Here is a 9510-nt window from a genome sequence, read left to right on the forward strand (position 1 = left end):
TGGGATATCTGTCCTATCAAAAATGAAAGTCTTTTTTATTTTTTTTCACCTGTGTGAAAAATAAGAAATGGAACATTCTCAAGATTGACTTCTTTCCCCACCCAACCCTCTCCTTTCCAATCGTTGTCAGTGTCCAAATGTAGCCCGAACCTCTTATCTAATTTTTCTTGTAGAACATGTGCCTGATAAATAGCAAGAAAAAACTGGAAGCTGACATAGCCCAATGCCAGGCAGAGGTGGAGAACTCTACCCAGGAGTCCAAAAATGCAGAGGAAAAGGCCAAGAAGGCCATCACGGATGTGAGCTCCATTCTTTCTTATCAGAGATGCTGTCTGGAGATAAGAAAGGGGCTTCTAGGGGCTTCCCTGGTGGCGCAGTGGTTGAGAATCTGCCTGCCAATGCAGGGGACACGGGTTCCAGCCCTGGTCTGGGAGGATCCCACATGCCACGGAGCAGTTAGGCCCATGAGCCACAACTACTGAGCCTGAGCGTCTGGAGCCTGTGCTCCGCAACAAGAGAGGCCGCTATAGTGAGAGGCCCACGCACCGCGATGAAGAGTGGCCCCTGGGCTTCCCTGGTGGCACAGTGGTTGAGAGTCCGCCTGCCGATGCAGGGGACATGGGTTCGTGCCCCGGTCTGGGAAGATCCCACATGCTGCGGAGCGGCTGGGCCCGTGAGCCATGGCCGCTGAGCCTGCGCGTTCGGAGCTTGTGCTCCGCAACGGGAGAGGCCACAACAGTAAGAGGCCCGCGTACCGCAAAAAAAAAAAAAAAAAAAAAAAAAAGAGTGGCCCCTGCTTGCCACAACTAGAGAAAGCCCTCGCACAGAAACGAAGACGCAACACAGCAAAAATAAATAAATAAAATTTTAAAAAAAAGAGTTAATTACAAAAAAAAAAAAAAAAAGAAAGGGGCTTCAGCCAGGACCTGCAAGTAGGTTTCCTCTCCTCACCCCTGCATTCAGTCAGTGGTGGCTTCCTGGAGAGACGGAAGGAGATGGAGCCTCGGCAAAGGCCAAGTGGGAGGGGAGCCATGCAGAATCAGTGGTGGCTGCGGGAAGGAGGAAAGCATCAGCATGCCTAGTACCAGCCTCACAGCATCCTCCGTGTGCCCGCATAGGAGGGCTGGGTGGCCCACTGATGCCTCCTGTGAACTTAACCAGGCGGCCATGATGGCCAAGGAGCTGAAGAAGGAGCAGGACACCAGCGCCCACCTGGAGCGGATGAAGAAGAACCTGGAGCAGACGGTGAAGGACCTGCAGCACCGCCTGGACGAGGCTGAGCAGCTGGCCCTGAAGGGCGGGAAGAAGCAGATCCAGAAGCTGGAGGCGCGGGTAGGGTGGCGGGAGAGGACTCTCCCTCCCAGAGTGACACCAGGTCAGCTGCCTCTGGCAGAACCACAGTCCAGAAACTTAGGTGGCGGGGATTTGGGCACTGAGTCGACTCTGGTTCAGTTTGAGGACCACTTGTGAAACTCCCTGTGAGCCACATGTCCCCCCTACTTCTCCCTCTCCAGTCCCTACGCCCCAAGACACACACAAACCCACTTTCGAATGCGTATCCCTCGATACCTACAACGTAATGACATTTCAAATGTTCACATTCTGTTTTTATACAGATTCAGATCTACATAAATGGAGGGGGAAACATACTTTACAATGGTAAGATTACACATTTTGGTGTAATTTACATTTTGGACCAAGCTCCACTTTGATAAACAATAGCCCATCCTACATAAGAGATGCAGTCTCCCTTGCCCTCCCATTCCGGGATCTCATTCCCTTCCCAGATTTCCTAATGCCGAAACACAACTTGCAATTCTGCTGCCTTTCTCACTCCACCCTAAATGCAGGGTGATTGGCGCTTCCCCCAGGCTAACTCGCCAGCAAAGTGCGATCCACACGCAGAACAGTCCTGATTTTTCTTTACCTGGGAGCGTATTTTGTAGTTTTTAGTTTCTTTGCTGGTGGTTCCCTTTGTTTCCTATACCCCTTGCTTTTCCCGTTAGACCCTGGATGGTTTGTTTTATTTGTTTTTTTTAAACAGGCTGCATTACCCATTTGCAGTTTGGAGAAGGGCTCGGAGGAGGAGGATGTTAAACTGTCTCTGTTGTCCCCCAGAGAAGGGGCATGAAAGAGGGAAAGAGGATGAAGGGGAGGAGAAGAGAAGGAAACAACTTCTCCCAGCAGGAAAGACCCAAACACATTCTTCACGCCAGCCTCCCAGGGATGTGGTCACCGGCACTTGTACACTTTAAATGTGAAACAATTATTTGGCTAAAAACTACAAGGCTGTAGACACATGAGTAACAAAAGTAAACACCAGGGAAGTCAGAGCTCCTCCCCAAATTCTTTAAATGCTTATTTTAAATTATTCCCAGTCCTCTTCTATTAAAACAAACTTGGGCTTGTCCTTCACACGGACCCCTCCCTGGACGGAGGAATTAGATCCCATGCCCCCCTCTTTGATACTTTGATTCCTGGGTTGGCAGGGAACCCTCCGCCAACCTCCCCTCTGTCGTGGTGAGGCTCCTTGACTGTCCTCCAACCCCCGGCTGCCCAGTTATCTTAGTTCCATTAAACTTGCAGAGGCCTAGAGAGAATTCCCAGGGAAGCTGATGGAAGACAGCTTCCCGGGGCCGGTGGGTGGGGTCTTCTCTGGAACAGTGCCCAGAGCTGCCTGTTCCACTGGTAGATTTCAAGGTTGATCCAGTGAGTCTAAAGGCCCAGGGCCGCCCTCTCTGTGGCTACTGGGATGCCCAGTGACTGGCTGCCACCTCCACCACTGTGCTCTCTCTGGATTGAGGAATTGGGCCCCAGGTGGTGACCTGCACTCTCAGTGGCTGTCCTGCCCCCTCATGACTTCAGGAAAGGCAGACACAGCTATGAAATCAACAATACCTGTGTAGTGCTTTATCATCAATAAATACTTGCACAGACTTTGTCTCATTTGATCCCCACAGTCAAGGCAGTTTGGGCAGGAATTATCATCACCATTCTAAATACACAGAAACTCACTCAGTGATGACAACGGACTTACTTTGGATCGATCAGCTGGACCGGGGGCCGAAACACACCTTTGAGTCTACCTGGCCCAGGTTCTCTCCATGACCCCTGCCACCTTCCTTGATCAGAAAGCCCTCACCGAGCTGCATGGCCCCGGAGGAGGCGTCACTTTTTTGCAAAGCCTAGTCCACTAGGCAAGGCGCGTGCACCCGGGGCTGCTCTTGCCCAAAGACGGCGTCTCGTTGTCATTTGCACAAAGCCACGGCACGGACTAGTGGCGGCCTTGGGAACCACATGTGTTCCTGAGCCCTACGAGGAGACATCTGCGCAAAACATAAGTAGAGCATCTTGAGTTTACCCTAAAACAACCGGCACATGAGTGGGTGAGAAAAGCCTGGGAGGCGTAACCTGACCTCTGTGTTCTCTTCTGGGTGCAGGAGTTAGATAGCGGGCTAGAGGCTGAGCAGAAGAGGGTAGCCGAGGCCCTGAAGGGCGCGCACAAATACGAACGGAAGGTCAAGGAAATGACTTACCAGGTAGGCAACGGCTCTCCTGCATCCCCTGGATCAGACCCGGCAGAAGCAGCGGGGGAGGGGGTCTGGGGCCCTGGCACCGACGCTGTGTTGGCAGGCCGAGGAGGACGGCAAGAACATACTCAGGCTCCAGGACCTGGTGGGCAAGCTGCAGGCCAAAGTGAAGGCTTCCAGGAAGCAGGCGGAGGAGGCCGTGAGTAGGGGGTCCTGGGTTGGGGGGGGCGCCCCGGCCCTGAGCAGGAGTCCGTCCCTGTTTCACAGCGCCCGCGGCAGCTGAGGCCTGAGTTTTCATTTGCAGGCTATAAACCCAAGCTCAGGACGCCCGCCCTTTTCCCTGCCCCGTCTGCATTACGCACACCTGCCCCAGCTCCCCCTTCCCTGGGCCTCCTGCCTCACTAGTCCTGGCCCCGCCCCTCCATCCCTTCCCTCTGCCTCAGCCCACCTGGCTTTAATCCCACCCACACTGGCTGACTCCACCCACCCCCAATTTACTCAGAATTCCCTGCCCCTGTGAGCTAACCTTGAACACCTGGCCTTAATTCACATGATCCCATCTCAGCCCTGGCCCTGGCTTCTACCACCTCCATCCTTCCCTGGCCTCCCTAGCTCCCACCTTCCAGTTCATCCTTTTTTTTTTTTTTTTTTTCCGGTACGCGGGCCTCTCACTGTTGTGGCTTCTCCCATTGTGGAGCACAGGCTCGGGACGCGCAGTCTCAGCGGCGATGGCTCACAGGCCCAGCCGCTCTGCGGCATGTGGGATCTTCCCGGACGGGGGCACGAACCCGTGTCCCGGGCATTGGCAGGCGGACTCTCAACCTCTGCACCACCAGGGAAGCCCCCAGTTCATCCTTTTTGATCCGCCCTTGAGCAAACAGGTGAAACCAACAGTGAGGAAATAGTTTGGGCTGAAACCAACATTTCCCAAATATCTTCTGGAGACACTAGGCCTGGAGGATGTTAATAGCAGGAAGCTGGGGCAGCAGGTGTGGGGACTGTGAGGTATTTTACAGAAAAGAAATCGTTTGGGAAACTCTGGGTTACGCAAAGTTGGACGACGGGTGGCTTTACTTCAAGGATTTCTCAGATTTTGCAGGTAATACGGGATGGACTCCATAGTGGAAAAGGCATTCTGGATTGTAGCATTTCCTACCCTGTAATGGACCTTGGCATCTTTGTATTGGAGGCAGAGCCTCCCCCAGGACTAGTGTCCTGAGGAACAAAACCTGCGGGATTCTGGCCTGGATAAATGACTGAGGATGTGGCTTCTCCCCTGTCCTTTTTACTCCCCGCCCAAGAGCCTGGTGCTTCTGTCCTGACCTCTGGGAAGCAGATCTGAACTGGTTAAGTTGGGGGAGGATCAGTACAGTTGCAGCAGGACTGGCCAGGCTGGAGGGGCCCCGGGAGGCCACCTTCATCAGAAACCCTTGGATGGACCTCAGACTTATACAATGCCTGGGCTGCAGGCAGACAGTACGGGGAGCAGGTCCAGGGTGGGGTTGGGGGTGGGGGCTGGACCTTTGGTCTCTGACAGCTCCACATGCCTTGGGACACTTGGATTTCCTCCCAAGAGCTCCGGGGTTGGGGGCATGGCAGAGAGGTGGGGTGCAGGGGAACATGCAGGCATCCTGGGGGGCAGCAGACCCGCAAGGTAACCAGGCAGTGCACACAGGAGCCAGGGGCATCGTCTTCACCGCTGCAGAGCTCAGCTTTCCCTCCTCTGCCGCCAGGGAATTGGGGGCCCAAGCTCTCCTGGTTCCGCAGTTCCCCAGAGGCCATCAGGGACCAGGGGCCTCAGCGCCAGAATGAGGGATTTCCTCAGCCTCCTGCCCCCTCCACCTTCCGTTCAGGAAGAGAAGGCCAACATGCAGCTGTCCAGGTGCCGGAGGGTCCAGCACGGGCTGGAGGAGGCCGAGGAACGGGCGGACATCGCCGAGTCCCACGTCAACAAGCTGCGGGCCAAGAGCCGGGACATGGGGGCCCAGGTGAGAACAGACTTCCTCCCCAGACGTCCTAGGACCCATGACCAGGCAGCACCCAGCAGAGTTTGGAGGGTGCCTGTCAGTACACCTTCCTCACTGCTGGTCGTGCATCCACAAAAGTCACTGCTTTAGCCTGGACCCCGTGGTTCCAGGCTCACAGGAGCAGTGCGGGACCAGGGGCCAGACCACCCTATCACCCCCGCCCCTCCATGTTGCAAGAGGCGCTGCCCAAGAAGCCCCTGCTTTTGGGGGGATTCACCCCAACTCTGGGAGCTTGACTGGTTTGTTTTTACAACGCGTGAAGGGAGATAAAGCCACACCTGAATATTTTTCTGAGGCTCCAGCATCTCCAGCTGCCCCCACTTGAAGACAGTGCCCAGCCTCACCTTTGGTTTGACTCATTTCCTGTGTACAATTCTTTTTCTCCCCCAGAAGATGGAAGAATGAGCCCTTCCCAATGCCCGTTGCCATGGGACACCTCGGGAAAATGGAGAGAAGGTGTGAGAAATAAATTCTCCTGACTACTCGGATCCCTGGCTCTGCCGTGTTTATCATCACGGTCCATTCCTCCTCCGTGGGGTGGTTTTCAGATTCTTGCCAGGTCTATTTATAAACTATAAAGAAAGTAAGGGATGTGAAAGCAGACCCTCCTGGCCCCGAGAAGGAAAGGTGGAAATCCAACCCATAGCGAGATATATCACCAGCTCCCCGGCAGTTAAAAATAAAAACCCTTTCAGGTAATCATACCCCTTTTTCTGCCTAGGAGCTCATAAGTCTTTCCAGTTCAGTTCCCCTAAATTTACAGACAGGGAAACTGGACCCAGATAGACGAAGCACTCTGACTGTAGTTGTCCAGGGTGGTGGGAGACTAGACCCCAAGATCCCAGGCCCCCCAAGCAGGGCTCTTTCCACCACGCAGCTCTGCTTTTCCATCCCGTCCCCCCCAGCGGCCGTGTCTCCACTCCTCTCAGACCACCCACAGCTCCCAGAACATCTTTGGAGGCAGTAGGCTCTCCTGAACCTGGGATGCATTCCTGGGAGGACAGATGCTTCGGGAAGGACTGCCTAGGGGCTGGCCTATCCTGCAAGCCCTGCCCCTCCTTCGGGTCCCTCCTCTCCACGCACATGGATCCTCCCCCTGGTGCTTGAGCCAAGGGTGAGGGGCGCAGCTAGTCTCAGGGTCCCTCCCAGATCCCAACCAGATCTTGCTGAGTGTGATTATGTTGGTTTGCGTACCCTGAAGGGTAGTAAAGCAGCAGGACAAACAAGAACAGGATCAGAAGCCAAGACTAAATCTGAGCGCCGGCCTGGCCACTTAGTAGCAACAGCTGTGTGGCCGGGGTTGGCCGCATACATTCTCTGAACCTGAGTTGCCTCAATGGTCAGACTGACCCGTGTGGTCAGGGGCATGGACTTTGGGTTCCAGCAAACCTGGATGGAATCCCAATATTATCACATACCAACTGTGTGGCCTTGGGCAACTTAAGACTAACGGTCTGGGGGCTTCCCTGGTGGCGCAGTGGTTAAGAATCCGCCTGCCAATGCAGGGGACACGGGTTCAATCCCTGGTCCGGGAAGATCCCACATGCCGCGGAGCAACTAAGCCCGTGTGCCACAGCTACTGAGCCTGTGCTCTAGAGCCCACGAGCCACAACTACTGAAGCCCATGCGCCTGGAACCCGTGTTCCACAACAAGAGAAGCCACTGCAATGAGAAGATAACGCACCGCAACGAAGAGCAGCCCCTGCTCGCCGCAACTAGAGAAAGCCCATGCACCGCAATGAAGACCCAGTGCAACCAAAAATAAATAAATAAATAAATTTATTTAAAAAAAAAAAAAAGACTAACGGTCTGAGCCTCAAATTTCCTTATTCTGTAAGGCAGAGATACCAATAAACATCACAGCTTCCCTGGGACAGATGGGGAGTTGGGGTGTTGGCAAGGGGTGCAGGGTTTCTGGCTTACTATGTACCAGGCACTGAGATGCACTCTCCTCTTACATCTTAGATCGTCCCTTCTCTCTGGCCTTCTAGATCCTCCTTTCCATCTCATCACCAGCCCAACCCTGTGCCTTTGACACAGTGGGGCTGGAAGTTAAGGATGGGTGGAACCAGTAGTGGTGGCAGGAAATGATTCTGAGGTCGGGTGATCTCAGGTGTCTGACGTCACCATCACCGTCATCACCATCATCATCACTATCACGATCTTCACCATGCTTATCATCAGCGCTATCATCAACATCCTCCTCATCATCATCCTCACCATCATCACCACTATCATCACCATACTCACCATCATCGTGGCTAAACTTGAGGACTGAAAGAGTCATTGAAAATGATCTCTTTGGGCTTCCCTGGTGGTGCAGTGGTTGAGAATCTGCCTGCCAGTGCAGGGACAGGGGTTCGGGCCCTGGTCCAGGAAGATCCCACATGCCGCGGAGCAACTAAGCCCGTGAGCCACAACTACTGAGCCTGCGTGTCTGGAGCCTGTGCTCCGGAACAAGAGAGGCCGCGACAGTGAGAGGCCCGCGCACTGTGATAAAGAGTGGCCCCTGGGCTTCCCTGGTGGCGCAGTGGTTTAGAGTCCGCCTGCCGATGCAGGGGACACGGGTTCGTGCCCCGGTCCGGGAGGATCCCACATGCTGTGGAGCGGCTGGGCCCGTGAGCCATGGCCGCTGAGCCTGCGCGTCCGGAGCCTGTGCTCTGCAGCGGGAGAGGCCACAACAGTGAGAGGCCCGCGTATCGCAAAAAAAAAAAAAAAGAAAAAAGACTGGCCCCCCGCTCGCCGCAACTAGAGAAAGCCCTTGCACAGAAACGAAGACCCAACACAGACAAAAATAAAATAAATAAATAATTAAATAATTTTTAAAAGCTAAAAAAAAAAATGATCTCTTCAATCTCCTCAATTTTACAGACAAGGAAACCAAGGCTGTTCTCAAAGTCCCCAGATACCAGATCCTAATCCTACATTTCTGCCACCCTACTGCATCGCCCTCCCAATAAAAGTAATACAATTTCAAATACACGAACAATTTTGTATGATGCTGAGTATTTATGGGACTGTCTTCCTCTTTTCCATCCTGGCCTCCCAACAAGCCCGTCAGGAGGTCAGGCAGATATTAATACCTTCATTTTCTAATGGGGTTGCAGGTGGACGGTGGCTTTTCCAAGGCTGAGGAGGAGCTGACATGGCAGCTCTTTAGACTCACCGTACAGCACAGCATCTCACACAGGGGCCTTTCCCTCTGTGTGGGCGTGGGCTTTCGTGGTGAGAGCCCTGGGGCCAACCTTCCGGGGTCCCAGTCTTGCCCTGCCATTCATAGCTGTGTGATTTGGAACAACTTACTTCATGACTTTAAGCCTCAGCTTCCTCACGTATAAAACGGGATGGAACAATGTACTTTAGAGGGTTATACTGAGAAGTAAGTAAGAATATGCAAGGAACACCCTTGGTCTGGAGCCAGACACACAGTTTGTACCCTGGTAGCCTGTCATCATGGTGGGCAGAGGTAACACATGGTCTAAGGGCACAGGTGGAGTGGAGTGTAAGACAGGGGTCCAGATGGGCTGGGGCTTTCACGGTGTCTCTAAGGAGCTTCCTCTGGTTTGAGGAGCTGACACACCATGCATTTGAGGGTCATCAAAAAAATTTCCTGTGGAATCACCCCTTCCTGACACCCCAACAAAAGCAGATCTGAATTCCGTCTGCTCAAACACTCCCCAGGTCACCTGGAGCTGCCTAGCATCTCTGCGCTTACCTGGTCCCCCACCTCCCCACCCTGGGCCCCCAGGCCTCCAGCACATCATACTTTCCAGAAGGCCTTGGGCAAGTAAGGGAATGTCTCTGAGCCTCAACATGGGGTAGGAAGTCCTGGAACTTCCTACCTCAGGATGAAGTTGTTGAAAGATTCCTGCGTGATGCTGTGCAAGACATTTCCCCAGAAACACAGTCCTGCGCAAACTGGAGATGTTTTACTAACAAGAATGATAATAATA

General features: G+C 53.6%; 1 pseudogene across 1 annotated transcript in view; it reads left to right on the forward strand.

Annotated features, from left to right (window-relative positions):
• Nucleotides 1-5793, forward strand: part of LOC307067936 (myosin-13-like) — a 38260-nt pseudogene extending 32467 nt beyond the window's left edge. Inside the window, exons 20-25 of the transcript in view lie at nucleotides 174-299; nucleotides 1162-1365; nucleotides 3441-3539; nucleotides 3634-3729; nucleotides 5384-5518; nucleotides 5668-5793. The product of the transcript in view is annotated as a myosin-13-like (transcript). The remainder of the gene's footprint in view (nucleotides 1-173; nucleotides 300-1161; nucleotides 1366-3440; nucleotides 3540-3633; nucleotides 3730-5383; nucleotides 5519-5667) is intronic.
• The last annotated feature ends 3717 nt before the right edge of the window (nucleotides 5794-9510 follow it).

This window comes from Hyperoodon ampullatus, assembly GCF_949752795.1.
Source record: "Hyperoodon ampullatus genome assembly, chromosome: 19".
Taxonomy (NCBI): domain Eukaryota; kingdom Metazoa; phylum Chordata; class Mammalia; order Artiodactyla; family Ziphiidae; genus Hyperoodon; species Hyperoodon ampullatus.